The sequence below is a fragment of the Peromyscus californicus genome, unplaced genomic scaffold, assembly GCF_007827085.1.
Source record: "Peromyscus californicus insignis strain IS unplaced genomic scaffold, ASM782708v3 Scaffold_6__1_contigs__length_162567912, whole genome shotgun sequence".
NCBI classification, from domain to species: Eukaryota; Metazoa; Chordata; class Mammalia; order Rodentia; family Cricetidae; genus Peromyscus; species Peromyscus californicus.
In genome coordinates this window covers 121,988,349-122,011,817 of record NW_026294584.1, presented here as the reverse complement: position 1 = coordinate 122,011,817, position 23,469 = coordinate 121,988,349, and positions in this window count along the sequence as shown.

The following is a 23,469-nucleotide window of genomic DNA, read 5'->3' as shown; positions in this document are numbered from 1 at the left end:
GGCTTAAGTATTTATTGCATTGTTCTTCTTCCTATTTGCTTTCTCTACTTCCTGCATGCCAACAAAATATGTTCAGTCTGCTAGCTTCTCTGGCTGCCTGCTGCCATGCCTTCTCTGCTATTATGGACTCTTTCTTCTGGAACTGTCAGTCAGAATAAACTCTTTCTTGTGTTGTTTCTAGTCATGGTGACATTTTTTAATTAATTAATTTAGTGTGTTTGTAGGTTACAGGACAACTCTTGGGAGTCAGTTTTCTCCTTATAACATGTGAATCCAGGGAGCCAAACTCAGGTTGTGAGTTATCATCAAGACCTTCTACAGACCAAGCTGAATTGCTAGCTTTTGACTCAGTTTATTTACTCATAAAATAGGTATAATAACAGGATTATTAGCAGTGTTTTCCTAGGATTAGTTGAAGACAACATATGAGAAAGCTGTTAGGGCAATGCATAGCTCCAGTTGCTAGCATAATGAACACATTAAGAGTCATGGGAGCAGGGGGTGGAGGGGCAGGTGGTGGTGGTGTGTGCCTTTAATCCCAGCTCTCAGGAGGCAGAGGCAGGTGAATCTCTGTGAGTTCGAGGCCAGCCTGGTCTACAAAGTGAGTTTCAGGACAGGTTCCAAAAGCAACACAGAGAAACATTGTCTTGAAAAAAAAGAGGTATGGGAGGGAATAATATTGTATAGTGTTTGAATATTACCCCTGTACCCTTATCCAAGGCTTACAGTGGACACCTGAAATCAGGTACACACCTAATTCTATGCATACTGCTTTCTCTACTGTATGCACATAGTTATAACAGCTGAACTTACAAATTAGACATAGCACTAGATTATCAACAATAATAGAAGAACTCTAAAATATTCTGTAATCAATATTATGTGAATGTGCCTGCAGCAGTCTCTCTCCCTTCTCTCTCTCTCTCTCTCTCTCTCTCTCTCTCTCTCTCTCTCTCTCTCTCTCTCTCTCTCGGGTATGGGTATGTTTATTGCACTATAATCACTTCAGCCTTGTCCTGATGTATGGATATAAGATGGTACCTCTCTTGTGCACACCTGAGATGCTGCATCACTACTCTTGGGGCCATTTTTAGGCAAAATAAGGGTTACTTGGACACAAGTACTGTGATACTGTGGTAGTGGACAGAGAGCCATGATGGCTAATAAGCAACTAATGGATGGGTGGTATATACAGCATGGATACCCGGAGACAATGAATAGCTCACATCCTTCACATCCTGGGCTGTAAGCATTGCAAGATTTTACTGTGCTACCTAGAACTGCATATAACTTAAACCATACATTTTTGATTTTTGTTTTCTTTACAAATTCTCAGAGTGCAGCTGACTGAGAGTAAGTGAAAAACTCAGAAAATGAAAGTGTGGTGGATGAGTCAGGATTACTCTGTATTTTGAGTTGACTGAGGTCCTTGAACTTCATATGTTGAAGTCCCAAACCCTTGTTCTCCAGAATGTGGATACTTTTGGAAATAAATTCATGGTGGGTGGTATTTCTTGTTATGGCTATCTGGGCTCACCTTTATCTAGTGTGTGTTTGGATCTCTGTTTGATATTCCTCCAACTTGTCAGGTTATGGACCTGCTGGAAGGTGCTTGGGGTTCAGTTTGGGGGTAAATTGGTGTTGATTTGCAAATGGAGTATTACAAGGGGTACTGGCTCAGCTAGAGCCGGATGCAGCGCATGCTCTCAGGAGCAAACCTCTGCAGAGTTAGATTCTCACTGCTACTTCTCAGAAGTCTGTGGAGGGGTCACCATGCCCTTTGGTGGCAGAAGTGGGATAACAGCAGAAATGGGTGTTGCTACCTGGGGGAAGCACTCAAGACTCCTGGTCCTCAGTGATGGGGGTGGATTCTCAGCAGGAGTGGAGGTTCTCTCCCTGGAGCAATGACACACAGGACGTTTAGGCCTCAGATGGTGTGTTGGAGCTGAGGTAATGTTTATGAAGCATGTGCTACAAAACCTGGCCTGGAGGACAGAACAGATACTAGTTTTCATTATTTACAGAGTATGGGGAGTGATGTGACTGAGAATAGCTGTCTTACCTAGATAATGAAGGGAAGGTGCCTGGGCAGTATTCAGTGGCTCCTTGACAACAGTTTGTGTACCTTCTCATTTTAGTGCTTACACTTTAGGAAGGATTTTTTTTTATTATTGTTTGAGTGTGATGGTGTGAGACAGCAATTTCCTCCTTTTACTTCTGGATATCACACTGATGCTAGAAGATGACGGAGAGAAAAAAAAAAGCTGATAATCCTTTGTTGGAGAAAGGCTGTGACAGATATGATGTGCTGAGTCAAAGTGCCCAGAGGCTGCAAGAAGGGGCTATGATCATGACAGAAGTCATGCGGGGTGGAGCGAGGCACTTGGTTTCTCAGGAAGAAGGGAGTGGGAAGTTCTGAAGAAGAAAAGACAAAATAGAACAGGAAAAATGGATCCATACATCACTAGTTGCAGCTAGGAGTCAAAATCATTCTTAAGATGGATAATAAATGAATAATGAAGAGATGGATAAATATGTTCTAGACATGATAGCGTTAATCTCCCCCTGGAAGCAAAGATAAAACAACAGAACAAGATTAGATGAATTTCTGACTACCAATAGCTATAATATTAGGGAGTCTTTGACATCACTATTATTTAACATTTACTGAACAAGAGAGATATTACTCTTGATAAATGTTAAAGGAAAGTTATTTTTATGAGATGTGAACTATTTTGAAATTAGACTATTATAAAAAAAAACACGAGTAAGGATGTAGTTTGTTAGTAGAATACTTGCCTGACATCCTTAGGGTTCTAGATTTTGTTCCCAGTACAGAAATATCATATATACATATATATGATATATATGACATATATATGATATGCATATATGGCACATATATATGATACTTTTTACTACCTTCATACATGGGGGTAGGAAAATAATAACCCTTTTATATGTGACTCAGATAATATGACCACATACTTAGAAAAATTATTAGTAATAAAATGTTACCAAAACTATAGTTAGTGACTAGATTATACTATATCATTATCAGAAGCTTTCATATATACTAACAGCAAGGAAAAGAGACATTTCATCCTGGGGGTAGGAAAGTAACAAGAGGTCAGATGGACTGTGCAAGAAAGCTGGTAAAACTGGGTGCTGTTTGGGTAAAGAAATTACATCTCTCATTTATACCAATACCAAGAAACACTCCTAAACCCATTAAAGATTGAAGTATAAAAATAAAATTATTTAATTTCTGCAAGAAATCAGGAAAAAACTACATTTATAACCTCAGAATAGAGAAAGTTTACTAAACCCCTCAAAAGGAAAGTATTGAATATCAAGAATCAGCATGAGCTAGAGAGATGCACAGTGGGTCAGAGCACCTCGTGCTCTTCCCGAGAACTTTACTTCAGTCCCCATCACCCACACAAGGCAGTTCACAAAAGCCTGTAACTCCAGTTCTAGGAAGATCTGACTCCTCTCACCTCCCTGGGCACCTGTACTCACATGAATATATCCACACACATTTACACATAGTTAAAAATAATAAAAAATAAATCTTGTAAAAAACAAGTCATCACAAAGTCAAAATGGAAATAATTAAGTAGAAAAGGGCTATTATTTAAGTTTGGATACAGACTATGAAAGGGCTGGGACATAGCTCAGCTCAGCAGGCTAGACTGATGGCTCCATGAGCACAAGGACTTGACAAAGGATCCACAGCACCCATGTAAAGAAAAAAAGAATAAGGCACAACTGAGTGTGGGGGTAAGAGACAGATGGATGCTGGGAATTCACTGGTGAGACTAACCAAAGTGGCGAGCTTCAGGCATTGGGATCAGTAGGAACCTTGTCTCGAGACAGGAAGACAGAGAGCAATTGAAGACACCTGATGTCCTCATCTGACTACCACTTTCTCATGTGCTATTGTGTGTACATAGATGTGTGTACACAAAAGATTATTACATGTCTGTCCAATGCTTATGTCCTTCTCAGTGTTATATCAGAAATGAAAACTCTTAAATTCTGTTTTCTGCTCCTTTAAATTGTTGTTTGCCTGCATCTGTGACTGCTAATGTCTGAAGACCTATAGAAATTGATAGAAGAACCACTACCTAGTACAAAGTAGTGAGGAAAAAAGCTATGAACCAATGTTTTACAGCAGAGAATGTCTCTGAATCAATGAAAAAAAAATAACCCACAAACTCCATTCAAGAGGGAAATAACATTATAACTCCATTCTTGTACCATTTTTTTCACCTATTGGGGTAAAATCTAAAAGCTTATTAGAAGCTGCTGATGGCATCCTAGAGGACAGGCTCACTCACATCCTCTCTGAAAGTCTAACCCAATACAACCCCAATTTCACACCACATTGGGATATCTATGATAAATAAAACAATCAAACCCTGCCCCAGAGCCAAGTGTTTTCTATTGAGGTATTTTGACTCTGGTAGTTTTATAGGTGATAAATGTCCGGTGCATGGATTATTTACTGAAGTGCTCTTGTTTGTAAAAGCAAAGGTTAGAATCAACCCAAGTATCCCTCATTTGGAAATTGGCTAAATATGGTACGTGTCCTAGATGTTGACAAACCTCAGTCCCCAGGCCAAACTTGGCCCAACACCTGCATTTGGATGGCCTGACAGCTAAGAATGGGTTGCACAACTTTTAAAGAAAGTTTCTTTATTTTTATGAGTGTTTTGTCCATGTTCACGTCTGTATCAATTATGTACCTGATGCCTAAAAGACCAGAAGAAGACTTTGAATCTCCTGGACCTAGAGTTACAGATGACTGTGGGCCATCATGGGAGTGCTGGGGACTAAAACTGGTTCCTTGGAAGAGAAACCAGTGCTCTCTAATAACGGCTCCACTTAGCCCTGTGTGTTTTACATTTTAGTGATTATACTGTTGTTTTTATGAGACAGTGTCTCTCTACATAGCCCAGGCTTGTAATCTTTATTCAGATTTTGGAGTGCTAGAATTTCAGTGTACGCCACTACACCTGACTTCCAATGCTTTGTTCTCTCTTTTTTCCCCTCTTGCTTTCATTATTGTTATTGTTGTTGTTGCTGTTCTTTGCTTGTTTGCTATAAAAAAAAAGAAGCACAATATTCTGTGATACATGAAGTTAATGTGAACATGTGGTTTAATCACATTTAGTGTGGGTGCATGAGCACATGAATGTGAGGGGAGCACACATGCAGTCAGAGGGCAACTGATCTCCTTCCACCATGTAGGTCCTGAGGGTCAAATTCAGGTCATCAGGCTTGGCAGCAAACACTTTACCTGCTAAGCCCTCTCCCTAGCCCTAAAAGTGTGTTTTAATGTCAAGAAAGTCTGTTGGAACAGAGCCACACTCACTGGTCTATGCATCACCTGTGGCTTCTGGGCTCATTGCAATTTTCAAGGATGCTCTTAAAACACTTCAGTGTTTCGAGAGTCATCCAGCTAATACATAGAATTTCATGACAGGTACAACAATACAAAGCTATAAGTTTCTATTTATGCAAGTCAGTTTATTATTTGGGGTTGATAATGACCTATTCAGGACCAAAGACTTATAAAAAAAAAATAAAGGAGCATTCTACACGTGCAAAACTAAAATCACACAGAAAGTAGTTTGATGTCATTTGGTCAATTTCTGGAGTCATAGAAATTCAGGTTAAATATTCTATCACCCAAAGCATTGATTTCCAGGCATTCATTCCAGAAACACCATCCTGCTTACTAGAGAAGGAGGGATTTGAGATTTCCCACTGATGGGTGTTATTTCTAGACATAAATAATATATATATGCTCCAATTCTTGTGATTCACTAGCATGCATGTTTTTCAAGCTGCTGAGTTTTACAGCATGCATTTTTATTTGTTGCAACCAAACCTTTCCTCATTTGGTGTCATGAGAGATGCCACCCTTCTTATTATTTTTTCATGTATTTTCCATACTGACCAGTTTCCCCTCCTTCTTCTCCTCCCGTTCCCTCACTTCCCTTCTACCTGCCCCCATCCACTCCTCCTCTGGAGAGATGCTGCTCTTATTGCACACTTTTCAGTGTCTCTCTGTATTTACTGTTTTATTTTTACCCTGTGGTTTTCATGATGGCCACTCCTATTCTGTGAGCTGTACAGGTCTGCCCTTCATGTATAACCTAACACTCTGCTGGCTTACCACAGGTCAGGTTATTATTAAATAATTTTCACAAAAACATCTCTACCATCTCGCAGGGGTAAGCATGCTAGCCAGTACTACTTAATTGGTCTCAACAAGTCAGTGTTACTTGGTATCAGGAAGATTTAACACAGCAGGCTTGTTTTGTTTGGTTTTGCTTTTGGGGGAGGGCTGGGATGGGAGGGTTGAAATTTGAACAGGCTTTGAAATGTATCAAATGAATGATTTTATATTCCCAGTTAATAACTCAAAAGGAAAATTTAAATTAAAGCTTTGTTGCATGGGGATGAATGGGGTTACTGTTAAGATGGTATCTTTAAATCAATTATTTTTCCATTACAAAGAACCTAAGGTATTAAGAAATGTAATTTTCCTTAAAAGTAGTTTCCCAATTACATCATGTATATTGTACTTTATACCTAAGTTGCTTATGCTAATAACCGTTTATTGTTAATTGGCTACTGGGATAAAAATTTAGCTTATGTATATACCAAGAAACAGTAGGAATCCTTAAGTAAATATTTAAGATTTACAGACTTTTCAATTTCCAGGTTTATTAATATAGTTGAGAGTTCTTTATAACTTATGGTGGAATTTGGTCATTCTGAAGAGAAATGTAAACAGCTATCTGCCCTGTAACTATGGGAATAGTCATAAGTAAATACCACAGTTACATTTTGTTTAAAGTAAAGATAGGAAAGGAGTTTCATTACAGTAAATCTAGATATCAGGTAAGCCATCCAAATCCATCCGTCTATTTTTTAATCTTTCCTTGAAGCTATTTTATAATAAAAGATTAAAGGAAGGAATGGAGGAGGAAAGGCAGACAGAAGTGGATGACATTCAAAGAGTCATAAGGAAAGAAATTGTCATGGTTCTTGACCAGGGCCCATCTCAAATCTGAAGTGCAGATGCTTGTCTTCTGAGTTGGGAAATACAGAGACCCAAGACAAATGTCCCAAGTTCAGCATCAGAGACTCACTTTTTTAGGAAGTTTGCTCCCTGCCAGCCACTATTTAAACGGGGTAATATTGCTATATGAGAGATGTCTGAGTATACCCGGCCCTGTAGATACAGGAAACAGAAGAGAAGAAAGGAGTGGGACATAGAACAAAGCTCCTGTTTTAAATGTTAAAAAACATGTTTATTTTCTGATTAAACATAGTAATTGTACATATTAATGGGGTATCATATGCTACTTTGATATATGCATATACTGTATGGTATTTATAACAGGGTCATTATGGTGATCTCAAATGATACTCATTTCTTTGTGAAGAAAAAACACTCTGAACCATTCCTTCAAAGACTAAAAAGAAGAGGTGGAAATGAGGCTTAGGACAAGTTTGATCAATGGGTATCAGGTTATAGTTCCATAGGAGAAATAAATTCTGGTGTTCTGTTTCCAAGCAGGGAGATTGGAGATAACAATGCTATATGTTTGATTTATGTAATTTTGGTAACGTTCAGCTGCATTCTTAGCTCTTCTTAAATCTACCAGTGAAGTGGGCTGTCTTTATAAGTTAGTATGTGGTTTTTCCTAACTAAGTGGTCTTCTCACTTCTGTATGCCTCTGAATCCATAGGAGAGCAGGTTAGTTATCAAAACTATGTCCATGGGGTCTTATGTTGCAGGCCCAGGTGGGGACCAAGTATCTCCATTTCTGTGAAGTTCCCAGGTAATATTGATCATGCTAGTGAGAAGGTAATGAGTTGAGAACTAGGTTTAGGCAGGTCTACATTGCTGCTCTTCTCTACCAATCACAGGAATGAAATTACAACTTGACTGTGGTTGGAGCACCAGTCAGTGAATATAGGTAATTTCATGATTTAAATTCAATAAAGAAAGCTGTAGGTATCAATAAATGTAAGTCCATTTTTTGTTGGGTTGTGATACTTCATATTCTTCGTATTATGGAACAGAAGTAAATTCTCCATCACTATAGCTTTACCCTTTGGCTGAATGGAGGTTGGTTAAAGTTTGGAGTTGTTGTGGCAACTAGGGAGAGAGTGTGTGGCAAGTTCCCAAAACACAGCATCATAAAACTAGGGACTGCATGACTATATATAGGATTTTTCCAGCTTCCATAGTTCTTGATTGTAGAAGTTACACAATTATATCCAGCTCCCAGAACACATCCAACTATACCCCTAGAATGAATGTTCGTATTATCACTGGTAAATTATATATTGGTAGAGCTTTTAAAAATCTATAGAATGAAATCAAATAAAAATACTAAAACACAAGCAAATAGGAATATGTTGAATTTAGTAGGAGGTTAAAAGATGATGAAGGGCTGAAGTGATTGCTAAGTGGTTAAGAGCATGAGGTTCAGTTCCCAGCACCCACTTGGCAGCTCACAACCATCCAATTTCAGGAGGTCTGATACCCTATTCTGGCCTCAATGGGCATTACATGCACATGATACACATACATATGAGCAAAAACATCAATACATGTAAAATAAAAACATATAAGTCTTTGCCAGCACACGCCTTTAATCCCAGCACGCGGGAGGCAGAGCCAGGCAGAACTCTGTGAGTTCGAGGCCAGCCTGGGCTACCAAGTGAGTTCCAGGAAAGGCGCAAAGCTACACAGAGAAACCCTGTCTCGAAAAAACCAAAAAAAAAAAAAAAAAAAAAAAAAAAAACACAAAAAACATATAAGTCTTTTTTAAAAAATAAAATGATGATGAAACTGATTTGAAAATTGATGAAAATGATTCTGGGAGAAACAAAGTTATTGTTTTATTTCTTTCCCAGATCAAAATCAGAATAAAGTATCACCTCCAAGAAGGTAATATAGAACATCCAGCAACCTTATTTTCACAGTTTGAGTGACTGAATGCTGTAGTTTTTGCAAATTGGTCTGTGTTGTGATGAGAGCTAATGTAATAATTGGCTTAGTTTTTATGGTTTTCCAGAACTGATAAATGTAAGTACATAAAATATCCATAATTCACTTTAATGCCAATAAATTAGTAATAAAAGGACAGGGCTGAATATATTCTACTCAAGAGACAAAAAATCACATTATCCAAATTTTATAAAAGTATTCACTCCCAATTTCTGTCTCTTTGAGCATTATTTACAGTTCAGAAATGTGCCCAGATCTATAGATTACACCTGAGTTATTTCAGACTAAAGGCTGAGGATAGAGAAGTTGCCCCAGACAAAGTAACTGCAGATGACTTGATAGCTTCTGTTTTGTGGCATGCAAGAATTTTGTTATTTGAACAGCATGCAACTTGTCATTACAAAACCAAGGTGATGACTTTTATAAACCATTGTATTAGTTATTTGAATGTGTATTTGTCTGTTACTAATCTGTATTTTGCTTGAAATAACCTTGACCTGCTTCTCTCTCTCTCTCAGAAGCAAAATAACCACTCAGTATAATATTTGAGATCTTAATGTTTAGGGAAACAACAGCTGTGTTTTAGTTCTTTGTACCCATCTCCAATGAATCTGGCTCCTAATCAAAGCACAGAAATACTTTCAACATGACCAAAACTTTTGATGAATGGAGACAAACCAAAACAAAGTTATGTTTCTGACATTGATTTTTCATAATTCTATGGCAAGGAAAACAAGACCTATTGGATGATACATGTGAACTATTTCATGTTATAGTATAATTAAATATAAAGCTGAACACTATGAGCAATTGATAGTTGGCCGGTATCAAGAGTATCAAGTATCATAAGAAGGAAACCTAGACTGTGTCTAATAATAACCCTCTAAAGGCAAGAAGAGAAGTTCTTGCCAACATGTCAGAGAGTACATTGATTAGAACATGTCCATGCATCCATGTAGCTGGAGTTTTCTCCAGTCCTGCCCAGCACCATGGACCCCACAACCACTTATAAAATAATCACTCAGAGCCGGGCGGTGGTGGCGCACGCCTTTAATCCCAGCACTCGGGAGGCAGAGCCAGGCGGATCTCTGTGAGTTCGAGGCCAGCCTGGACTACCAAGTGAGTTCCAGGAAAGGCGCAAAGCTACACAGAGAAACCCTGTCTCGAAAAACCAAAAAAAAAAAAAAAATAATCACTCAGAAACTTATATTAAATAAACTTCTGGGCCATTAGCTCAGACCTACCATGGACTAACTCTTACACTTAACTCAGCCCATTTCTGTTAATCTATATGTTGCCACGTGTTCCATGGCTTTACCTGTTGCCGTTACATGTTGCTCCCTGGACGGCAGGCTGGCATCTCCCCCAGCTTCCACCTCCCAGCCTCTCTTCTCTGTTTGTCCCACCTATCCTATACTTCCTGCCCAGCTACTGGCCAATCAGTGTTTTATTTATCAATCAATCACAGCAACATATATTCATAACATACAGGATATCCCACAGCACATCCACTTATTCTTTTATTCAGAAATTATATTACAGTCACACATAGAAGGCACACACACACACACACGGAATATAATTCATCTAAACTAATTATAGAAATTGAAAGAATATTTGAGATAAGTCTAGAAATTCACATATCAAAGCTATGTTATATCTTGGATGAACTTTTAATTGTGTGCATGTGTGTGTGTTATAGACTGTTGCTTATATTGCATCATTTAAAGCTAAGTTAGTAATCTCAGACACAATAACACTTTATCACATTCACCATGAAGAGACAGTAATGATGTGGATCCCATGGCTAAATGGATTGTCTACTGGGGAGAGAGCGTGAAAAGAAGACAAAGTTGATTTCTGGAGAATGAGGAATCATAGAAGAGAAAAGAGATGGTGCCTCTAGGAAATTGTCAAAAGGACATAGAGGGAAAATCTAATGTAGATAAGAAGTAGATGTTTAGATGGTTAATTAAAAGACAATATAGGCTTTCTGTGGGAGAGGAGAGGCCTTGTTCTTTGCAAGAGCAATGTGACATAAGATGAGTAAGTGAGGGGCAGAGTGAGGAGCCCAGTACTGTGCTTTAAAAGCTTCTATAGTCTGTAGAATGAGCCATCTAAGCATTTGTAGGATGGAGTCTGACATTGGAGCAAACATTGTACTTTGTCACATGGTACCTTTGACATGCTTCGATCCTGTGATTTCTAGTGCTCTGTTTGCCTGTTGGCCTTCTCATTATAAATCTTAGCATTATTTTTTGTTTGTTTTTTGAGGAGATGTGGTATATACATCCTTAACTAGTGGTGGCCAATTCAGATTTAATATTAAATTGCTTCACATAAATTGAAAGAATTTTACTACTACAAAGTCCTGTTCACTCACTTATCCTCATTCTTCTTCTCTTATCACATTTATTTGATCCAGATACATTATAAATCTCAAAGTGCAATTTCATGTTTTTTTTTTCCTTAGTGTAGCTATTTGTGTTTCAGAGAATTAGAAAGCAGTGATAATTTCTTTTTATACACATGCTTAGCATTTCAACACTCAAGGAATATTTACTGTCTGAAAAACCTTCCTTGAACACTTTTTATGTATTGTTGTGATGGTGACAAATTCTTAATTTATTTAGTTAAAACTCTATTTCACTGTTATTCTTGAAGAATATATTTTTCAGGTATAGAATTCTTGGTGGACCGTTTTTCTGTTCCTTTCAGCATTTTAAAGATATCATTCCATTCCCCTATGGTTTCATTTTGCCTTACGAGGCGTCAGTCGCCAGTGGCAGTGTTGTTTCCTTGTGTATAATGTTTTGGGTGTTACTCTTTTTCTAGTTCAGTTGATGTTCCTGCTTATTATTTGCATTTCAGGAATTTAATTGTGGTTTTCTTTAGAGTTATACTTCTTAGTTTCTCTTTTGCTTTTTGAATCTGTAAATATATGTCTTGATCTAAATTACAGACATTTTTCTAAGTGTTTTCTTAAGCAACATCCTTTCTCTTCTCTCCTAGAATCCAATAGCATAATTGTTAGTTTACTTGGTAATGCCATGGCTCTCAAAGACTGGGCATACTTTTTTTCTAACCTTTACCCTTCTTGAGAGTAAATTCTTTCATTAATGTATGTTTGAAGTGACTGACTTATGTCTGCCCCTAATTGGGTCCACTTCACATTTTCATCCCTTGTGCTAGCAGCTCTCAGATTTCCCTTTGGTGCCATCATACACTCTGTTTTTCATCTGGGATTTCCTATGTGTCAGTGATGTGTTGCAGTAATTAACTCTGCATCAAATTATATTCTGACAAATGCCAATGAAAAAGTAGCAAGCAGTTAACTTGGCTAAGCTAAAACTCTAAAGCTAAATGTTTTTTTGTGATGGATAAGATAGGAGCAGGAACCTCTGTGTAGCCCTTTTAAGCCTTGGCTGGGCTGCTTCCAGTCAGATGAACTGGAATGGAGGGAAAGGGCTTCATGAGACTTCACCCCTAACTGAGGAGCCAGTGGCTTCTGGGAAGGGATGTGGCCCATGCTAAGTTGTCCATGTTCCACTGGATGGTTCTACATCCACAAACATGTGGGCAGCACTAATTGGCCTCAGTAGGTTAAAAAGAGAGAAAAAGAGAGGAAATGAAGGTAGAAGGCAGATGTGGTGTGGCTGATCTGGGAGGAGTTGGAAACTCAGGGTGGATATGATCAAAATATATTATAAACATGTATGAAACTCCCAAAGAATAAATTAAATATGTTATTGAAAGACAAGCTGGAGTTGAGGGCAGAGGTTATACCCAGAATACAGAGTTTTTACTCTTTCTTTTCTCACAAGCATCGAACTGCAGTTTCTCACAAGCTAGCTGGTCTCTGACTTCTGATATAAAAGATGTAAAAGCAGGATCCCTCTGTGACTGGATTATTAACTCACAGCTGACTTCTCTTCCCACAGTACCAGCCTGTTGTTTTGGTGCCTCTCCCCTCCCTTCCTCTTCCTCCTCTCTTTCTCTTTGTTCTTCTTCAGTATTTTGGCCTCATTTTATTTCCAGTTTTTCATTTTTCTTTGTGGCTTGCTACAAATGTCACCACTGATATTAGAAGAAAAATTCTGTTAATATATTTTATACCTAAAATATTGAGACCATATTGCTATGGAGCATTGGTTGTGATCAATTCAAGAAGCTGGGATATTGAAACAAGTTATTATTATTATTATTGTTGTTGTTACTTTGGATAGAATGTACACTCTATGTATACTTAGATCTAATCTCATCAAGAACAAACTGAAAGAGTCATACATACATACCGATAGTACATTTGACGTTATTTTTACTTCCATGTTTTTGTGACCTCCTTTCATGTTGTCAATTTTTTTAAAAAGCAATTACAACCACATCTAGCAATATAATGAAAGTGGTATATAATGTAGCAGTAACATGGGCTTCCCTTGCAAAGCACAATTTGGAATAGTTTGACATCAATTACTTTGTTTTTATTAAAGAAAATGCATTTTCTCTTGGGATTTGTTGAGCTTAAAATGCCATTTTAAGGAAACAAACCATTCTTTAAGATATTCATAGCTTCACCCAGAAGGAATGAAGAAATTTACTTAAGTGCAGGTAGGAACAATGTAATTTCCATGTCCTTCTGAGTAAGTCCTGTCTCATTAGGATGTAGCCTGTCTGTTCCTAAGCTGTAATTAATTCAGAAGTTGCTATTTTCTAGAAAATCCAATCAACATGCTCCTCAATACTTCTCACAGTGATGACAGCTGAGATCTAAAAATTGTAGGAATAAAAAATTGTATATTCTAGATATAATGCTTGGCCCCAAAATCTCCAAAATTCTCCTGTATACAACTCAGAAACTAAATAGCTAATTTATAGGCTATCACACCCTTGATGTTAATTAAATCTTCATTGTCAACTAAACTTAGAATCACCATAGGAACATGTCATGGGGTTATATCCCTGTTTGACTCAGGAAATGTTCAACTGAGAAGGGGTGACACATCCTGAATGTGGGATCATCAGTGGGGTGGGTTCCAGATTGGAAAGTAAAGAAGAAGAGGAGCTATAAGCCAGCACTCATCTCTCTCTGTTTCCTGACTGTTGAGACAGCATTGCCAGCTGCTTGACATTCCTGAAGCCAAGCCCTCCCTGCCACAGTGGACTGTGTCCTCACAATGAGTGCTAAAATAAACCCTGCCTGCCTTAAGCTGCTTTTTTCTTAATCAGAAGAATGTGAAAAATCACTAATATGACACATTTTCATGATTTTTGATGAGTTAAATATAAGCTGAGGATAAAGTACATAACACATTTTTCCTTTGATGTTAACTAGATTTAATAAATTTATTCTGTAACAAAGTAGAATAAAACATATGAAAATATATATTTCGCGTATAAAGTAAACTGTTATATTTGGTCCCACTGCACTAGAAAAATAAACGAGACTATGAAAATAAGGAAATTGAAACGTTTTAATATTGGTTTTCACCAAATGCCTTTTGAGAGTGAGATTTTTTCCCCTTATTTTTTATCTTCTTTGTATAATCTAGTATATCCTTAGGAATTATATTTAAGGAATACAGATTTGTGATAAGAATATCATTACAAAATTTTATCGTGATCTTGATAAATCTTGGTACTCCACTGTCGATTCTGACTCAATTAATGATTCCATATTGTTTTCTGGTATGTGTTGCTATAGTTCAAACATAATAATCTATTGTAATATTGGTCATTTTTTTAACAATGACAAATTACCTTCCAGAGAAATTATAGACATACAGAAATGTTTTTAATATCTTCTTTTAAATTCTTAAATGGTGAGATTTTAAGAAAAAAAAGATTTTCTTGTGAGATTTTCTTTCTCACAAGAAAATTTCTCCTGCCATTTTTCTTATTTATTCACAACACTTTCAAATGAAATGCTATCATCAAAATAAATATTGAGAGCTCTATCTTCATGACAGTGACCATTTTTTAAAAAAGATGTTAAAAGCCAAAGTAAATGGGATTTTGTTGGGAATGGATCACTTAAGTGCAGAATGCAAATATTTGACTAAAATATACTATTAACTGCTTGAGGAAATGGCTAGGAAGCATTAAGACAGAGGTCCACATAATCTTAGTCTCTTTTTTCAAGGCTCCTGGCTTTGTTCACTGGGTGAGTGTTAGTGGCCAAGTCCTCCAACATTTCTATAATTTGGTTTATTCATATACAAAACAAAGCTAGTGTTCAGATTGCCCACTTTACATAGTCATTATTAGAGTTAAGCAAACTAATTAATTATATAGAATATGGCAATTATCTAGAAATTTTGCCTTTCAATAATTATAGAGTCAAGTTTCAGAGTCAGGTATGTTTTAGAATGACTGACCTTAGTAACTTGTATACTGGGGATTAATCCTAAGTGAAAGTCAGCACTCCTCAGTAGCCAGAATGAATTATTGTATGTGTAATCTTTCTGTCTCTTTCTCTGCACATGCACACACACACACACACACACACACACACACACACACACACATCTATATCTGTCTAATCTCTCTCTCTGTCTGTCTGTGTGTGTGTGTGTGTGTGTGTGTGTGTGTGTGTGTGTGTGTGTGTATGTGTGTGTGTGTATCCATCCCATGGGGTTCCCTGTATTATCATGACTGGATTTCTTTGATTTATTTTCTTCAAACCTATAAGTTTTGAGCATGAGATTCTAAGACAGAGATTCTTATAGAGAAAACTGAACTTTTTCTTTGTCTGCTTCTTTTTGATCTATTTCACAGTTCCTGAAAAATAAAAGACAATAACCCTGGGTTTCCTAGATTTAGTTTGATGCACCTTCTTTAGAACCATTGCATGGGATCCTAGAGACAACATTGTACTTTAAAATTTTTATCCTTTTAAAGAACAATTTGATCAAAAGATAAAATACAAAATCACTAAAAAGGAATTTTGAAGTCCTACCTGAAAGGATTTCCAATTGTTTAATGTTTTCTAAAAAGGAAACTCTGTACCAGATAACACTGGGAATTGAGAAAGAGAGCAAGATACCGTACCGTAACCAGTTCCCTTAATGAGCCCGATTTCTCTAGGGCCACTTCACTACTCGACACCTCACATAACACTTATGCGTTATATTATATGTAAATCTCATATCACTTGTGCATGCCATGTATGACATGTAAATCTCATTTTACTTGTGTATACCATGTGTGACATGTAAATACGGAGAAACCAATGATGATGGCATGGGGGGGGGGGGGGGATGAATGAACTGTGAAGTTCAAAAGTTTTCTTTTCTATTTTTGGATCTCAGCAAATTAGTCATTTATCCCCTATTTTCTTTGTTTATGATTTTAACATAATACTTTCCCGCCCTAAATGGGATAACTAACTAAAATAATCAATGAACAGTTCACATTTCTCATGTAAGCATATACTCAATAGTTTAGTATTTAACTTATTCCATTACATCAAAGCTAGAAAACGTTCCTTGTTAATTTCCAGATTAGTAGTTATAACTGCTCCTCCCCTGTTGCTGCAGAGTGGCAGCAGTTATGGACAATATGTGGAGAAATTAACTATTTTCCAAAAATGTTCGTACACAGTGACTTTTTAAAGTTAGCATTGCTTATGCACATCCAGTTTGATTTTGCCAGTCCCTACTCTGCACAGAATAAGAAGGCTATGGAATGACATTCCTTCAGAAGGATTATTTTCAGTGTGGCCTGTATTTTGTGACATGAGGAAGTTAAGAGATGCATATTGAGAAATAAGACTATATCAGGAGGGATCTGTGGGGTGAGGCGTCAGTTGTTAATTGGATGTGTAGGAACTGGGAAGTTGTTGGACACTGGGAGTGAGAGTCTTCAGTGTGCTATTTGGGAAAGATGTCTGCACTTGATTGACATCAGCAGCAACAGCAGAGCATGAGGTAGGCATCTGCTGCTCTGGGGATTGGGTAGTAAACAAAGGATACAGACAAGCAGACACTAGAAGAACATTTCCAGGATTGTATAAGAGTCTTCAAGTTACAGATTATCCTTTTGTATTTATGTCCCTCTGGGAGTTAATATAGAGGGTATTTCATCATTACTGCCCTTTCCTTGGTGACTATTTCAGAATCACATGTGGGCAAGCAAGACTATGGCCTAGACTGAAGCCTCCATTCTAATAAGAGGATCATCTGTTCCTTTATTGAGTGAACATTTGGTACTTATAGTGTGTCTCAATTTTGGCACAGTTCTGAGAATGGAAAGACAGACTGTATGCCCTGAAAGGGTCTTACATTTAATGGCATGGGCTCTAGAATCTAACCAAACTAGCCTGGAAGCTCACCTCTGTTGTCCTTAAGCCATGCAAACAAAGGCAAGTAGACCTCTCTCCTAGAATGAATCTGTTGTAAAGTTACTGAGCAGGAATGGCATTAACCAAGGCTGAACTTGATGTTGGATAGGAAGATGGTCAAGGGGACAAGACAGCCTTTCACTATGTGTAAGACATTACTAAAAATCAGTCAGGCACCCTCTAAGGATACTGAGTGGAAGGTAACCAGGGACAAGGGGCAGGGCAGAGAGTGGAAGGGGCTCAGTAGGAAGGAAGAGTCCTCAGCTGCTGAATTTATTGTCTAAATAGTTAAAGAAGTGCATTTATATATGGTTTGAATAAAATATAAAGTTCTACATTTTATTGAATAAATTTTGCAGAACTGGTCTCTTAAAAAGTTCACAAAGTCTGAATTACTTCAGCTTGAAATATAAAGCAGGACCTCATGAATTTTTATTTCCACCAGGGTTTCAAGAAGTCTATTATAACAAATCTACAGGTAAGAGGCAGCCTGCTAGAGAAATCTTACATGACAAGATGACACCTTTAAAATGAATCCAACTTACCTTGATGTTTTTCGAAAGATGTTGGTGATTTTACCAACCTACCAATACAACAGACTTCAACTCTGTTTTATTGATCAGTATTAAACAACACTCATGTCCACTGAATATTGATGTCTCTTTCAATAAGAGGCCTGTGAAATATCCTCCATCAATGGAAGAGTCAAAATGTCCTAATTGTACACAGATACACTGGAATATTATGAAAAGTCACAATTTAGAAGCTTCTGAAACATAGTTCTTTTTGTATTGCTCTCCAAATCAACAGCATAATGAAGAGACTTGCTTTGTTATCTATAACTGTTACACCTGGACTCTATTTCCTGGAAGCTGATGTCTTAGAAGTTCCCCTTACTTGAGTTCTCCTTATACAAAATTGGAATAGCTACATGGGGCCTATCTGCAGGTCACCCAAGAAGACTGAAGATGTTGTATGTGAGATGCAAGCAGTACACAGTACACTTTTCTAACACTGAATGAAGTTCAGGTTGGCTCCTGAGGATGGAGGTAGAAAATTATATTTTAAAATTCCCCAGCAGACACATTTCTATTAGCCATTTTTCTTGGTATCTGATCATCTTGTCTGATCCTAAATGGGAGAGAAAGGAAGAAATAGGCAAACAAAATCTCATTTCTTCTAACAAGCTGTCAAATATAAGCATTCTATAAGTTGTCCAGGTTATTAATTAGTCCCTACAGATACGACTGTGTTATTAGATGAAAAGAGCATGGGGGAATCAGTGAGGATGGGTATAATTATTTTACTTTTAGCCCTCCAAACCAGAATTTTGTGGTTTGAATATAAGGATCACTACTCTAAACAGAAATTTTGCCTAAATTCGTTAAGTAGTTTCCTCATGTAACTCTATCAACACCCCCTGCCAATCCATCCCACACACCTGCCAGAACAATCTCCCATAAATATTCTTTCCTTTGTATCTCATCTCTATTCTAGAATTCACAATGCCTCCCTGTCATCTTCTGTTTCTTAACTTAGCATCCCAATGTCATCGTAGGATTCTCCTTTTCTTCCTCCCCTACTCACTGTGGAATTATTCCTTCATACACTCATCCTGTACTGTGGCTTTATGACCAGCATCACTTTTTCTTAGCCTATATCCAGATTTAAACTACTTTTTGTTACTATCTACAAAAAAAAAAAAAGGAGTCATAACTGATGCCTAGGAAGCCATATTTTAACTCTTATTCCCTCTTTTCTACTGTTACCAGATCTTCTGAGTTTTTCTTAGAGGACCCTCAATAGAATTTGTATGCAGCTTTCCTTGGAAGATTGGTATGGAGCTTTTGTGGTGAGCAAACTGTATATTTTCATGAATATCAACTTTATATTCTATGTGTTTAATATCATCTCTTTCAACTAGAGGATGCCAATAAAGGACTATTGGAAAGAAGTAAGGAGACACACTGGCGGGGTTAATTGATTGGTTGTTGCCAATTCTTTGCCAGACTCACAACCAACAACAGAATTTCAAATGGTAGGCTTCTAAGTCACTAGGTAAGATCCAGACATTATGGTGTAGCTTTATGGTCTCATAAATTACTCCACTTTCCACTCTGTGCCATGTTCTGATGACAGAATCTCATCCCAGTACTTGAATCCAAGAATGGAGCTGCCAGAAATCTGATCCTCACCTGGGATTTTCTAACACTCAACTTTTTCTTGCTCACGGGCTTTCCTGCTTCTTCATCCCAACTTCTTGTCTGTAGTGGTACCTGAATTCTGCATGATCTTGTCTGTATGTCTGGGCAGAAGAGAAAATTTGACACTGTTGTGAGCACTCTCATCCCATAGAATTTTAGGTCAAAGACAAAACAATCCAGGAATGACACGGTTGAATATAAGACACATTTTATTAGCCTGGTGGCTGTTAGGGAGTGTACTTCTAAACTATCTTGTTTCTAATAATGATTTACTAAATTGTTTGGCTTGACTTAAAATGTGTGCCCTGTAACCAACATGCCTAGGAGATAAAGAACATAGTCACTATTTCATTAACAGTGATATTTTACTTTATGAAACTTGGAAAGTCTATTTGGCTGCTTCTTTGATTTGCTAAATCCCTGACTCATGGCCGTACACTTCTTCATATAAGATGAATGGGAAAGCATTTTGCTTACTCATTCCACAAATACTAAGCACCTACTAGGTGTAGAGAACTGTATTGGTCCCATGAGGGGATAATGCCTATTTGGGTTTAAGTGAGAAGACTGCCTGCTGTTTAAACATATTATGTGCGATTAATTCTAAATGATGAATAAAACAGCCATAATCTTAGGCTCTAATCTTCCTTACAGATGAGTCAAATAGGTTTTTTAACCATTATTATGCTTCCCCAAGTGGGTCTCCAGCAAATTCTGTTCTCCTCGATCCCTAATAATGCTTCTCCAAGTCCAAGTACCAATAAAGACTCCTTAATCAGCTCACGAATGCCGAACTACTTTGTCCCCAAATAATAGAGGCAAAGAATGTTGTCCCTGCCAGTTGTACCCTCATTAGACAGACTCAAAAATATGTAGTAAAGGCTTGTACCAAGGTCAAAAGGGCAAAAACGCTGGCTATGTCTAAAATGACAGGAAAAACAAGAGGATTTCTGGCAAGAGATAAAAGCCCATGCATACTCAGAAACTCGTTTTTTCTACTAAAAAGCAGCTCTTCTTTTAACCCCCTTGTCTCTGGATGTGGGGCACGTGGTTCTCTATTGACTACCACACTAACTTCCAGGTTCCTTTGGTCCCCATTAACATGTACCTATGGTGCATATCAAAACCTTCTGGCTCTTCTGGCCCTGGAGGCCCTCCCACTAGCCTCCTGAACTTCTCACCTCTCCCACTTTCTCCTTTCTCTTTACCCCCAACCACCCTTTTCTGCTCCTGAGACATAGCCCTGGTAGTTGTCAGTCTGCTACACTCTCTCTGTTAGAGGTAACCATGACTGCTTTCGACTTTCCCAAATGCCTGTGGCTATTCTCTCTCTCCCATTCAAAAGATACCCAGCACAGTTTCATATTCACAATAAGCCTTCTTTCCACCCATGGAGTGGTCTATTTTGGTGGTTTCACTACACCTTGCTTACTGTGGCTGTCTATCAGTAACTCTCCACAGAATCATTCATTTATCAGGTATTTGTTGAGTGTTCTGTGCTACATAATCTTTGAACTGCAGGGCCACATGACATGGTAGCTAGAACTCTCAGTTCACAGTCAGACAGAATGGGGTAAAGATTTAGACTTGCTGGCTGTGTATTTCTTAGCAAATAGTTCAACTTTAAAACTTGAGAGTCCTCAGCAATGAGGTGGATAAAAGTCTCTGGACTTTGGAGATTCATGAATACAGGGTACTTAGAATCATTCCTGTAATGACACATTCTACTAGCACCTTTAAAAACCATGAATCACAGCAGAAAGTTCAAAGGCATTTTGTGAAAGTAGTCACAGTCAAAAGTCTTTTCAAACTGGGAGGCCATGGTGCACACCTTTAATCTCAGCGGGGGGCAGAGCCAGGCAGGGCTCTGTGAGTTCTAGGCCAGCCTGGTCTACAGAGCAAGATCCAGAACAGGCACCAAAACTACACAGAGAAACCCTGTCTCAAAAAAAAAAAGAAAAAAAAGTCTTTTCAAAATCAGAGTGGGCTCGATTTGGTGTCAGAACTGGCATGTTCCATTTTACACCAACACTTGGGGCACTGACAGTCAACTAACTATGGTATACCCTTTGAAAAATCTTCTCCGGTTGGAATATAAGTGAATGCTTTGCCACTATAAGTTGGCAAATTTCCATTATGTTTATGCTTCCTTAGGGTTGCATTCCTTCTTTGGGGACCTCTAGACAGGAAGTTTAATAACGACTCCTTATAATGTCCAGCCTTTCACACAAGAAAGTTCAAGCAACCAGGGGTGAGATCCACCTGAATTATTTCTGTACTTGTACAAAAAAAAGAAAAGAAAAGAAAAAGAAAAAAAGAATTCCTGATAGAAAATTCATTAAATGCTGCATGGTTAATCTCAAGCAAGCCAATTTAACTTCCCCGCAAGCCATGTATATCCCTGTACTACCTACTTCTCATGTGGGACTCTAATGTGCAGTCAGACAGTAAAGAGTATATCAGCTCTTTACACTGCTTTGGCATTGTGAATGCTGTCATGTTTTCAGTGGAAAAAAATTAGTAAACTGTGAAATTAGAATTTAATTGTGATAAGATCGTCTCTCAAAAAGTCACTTCACAGTGGAGGGCATTCGAGAAGACTCCTTCCCACACTTGCCTCTACTTTAATTAATCACAATGACATATTCTCAGCAGATGCGTGCTTGATAAGCCACTTAATATATGTACTTATCCTGGTGGCTATGCATGGGTGACATTACTTGGGGATCTAGGAAAAGAAGGGAAAGGGCCAGCCATATTTCATGTCACTCAAGTCATCGGGAATGTAGAAATAAAATATTCTCAATTGCATATGTACCTGAAGTATGTCATTATCTGAAAGAAAAAGCAAACTTAGCCTTGATGTTTTAGGAATAAACTAACCATGAATTTTAAAGGAGTTGTTTTTAATAAGGTCCTAAATTAAAATTTAAAGACTAGTGGTCCATCTACCTGCTGAATTTGAAATTCACCAGTATTGGACTTCTTAATATTTTTAACTTGTTGCTTTCTTCCTCCTTAAGAGAAATCTGGGTTTTCAATTTATGCTTTACAACATGGTGAGCATGCAGTATGGGACATGAATTCCCCTAGAGTATCAACACTCAGGCTCTTAGTAACAATTTGTTCCCTTTAAAAGGACCAGTGTTCCAGGACCTCAGTATTCACTATGTCATATTATGTACCCAGCAAGCATCTATCACTCAATAAATACTCCATACTTCTGTTTTGATCATAATCAATCAGTCAAGCAATCATTAACTAACCTGTCGACAAGGATAGTAAAGCATATAGTATAGAAAATATATGTTCACTATTTAGCCATTCAATAATTAGTTGTTAGAAATTTCCAAAATATTAATTTCAAATGTTTAAATTTCTTTTTTCTTTTTCTTTTTTAAAGATTTATTTATTATGTATACAATATTCCTCCTGCATGTTGCCTGCAGGCCAGAAGAGGGCACCAGATCTCATTATCTATGGTTGTGAGCCACCATGTGGTTGCTGGGAATTGAACTCAGGACCTCTGGAAGAACAGCCACTGCTCTTAACCTCTGAACCACCTCATCAGACCCTCAAATGTTTAAATTTCTTAAAGTCTTATCTAGCATTTACTGTGTTTAACTGAATGGCCCTTTACAAAGTGTAGACATTTTGTTAAGAGGCTTGAAAGCATAAAGTCAACAGCACAGACAGAATCAAGGGTGTATCCTTGACCTTCCTCAGTGAAAGATTCTGCTTCTTTGTTCCTTTGAGGCCTTCCTCTTGAGAAGTTGAGAACATACTGAAGTAGAGAATGGGAAAATCAAGAGGACAGCAAGCTACAGGAGATATAGGTGATGATAAGATGCAATCTGGCATTGACATTTGACTGAGGCACCCTT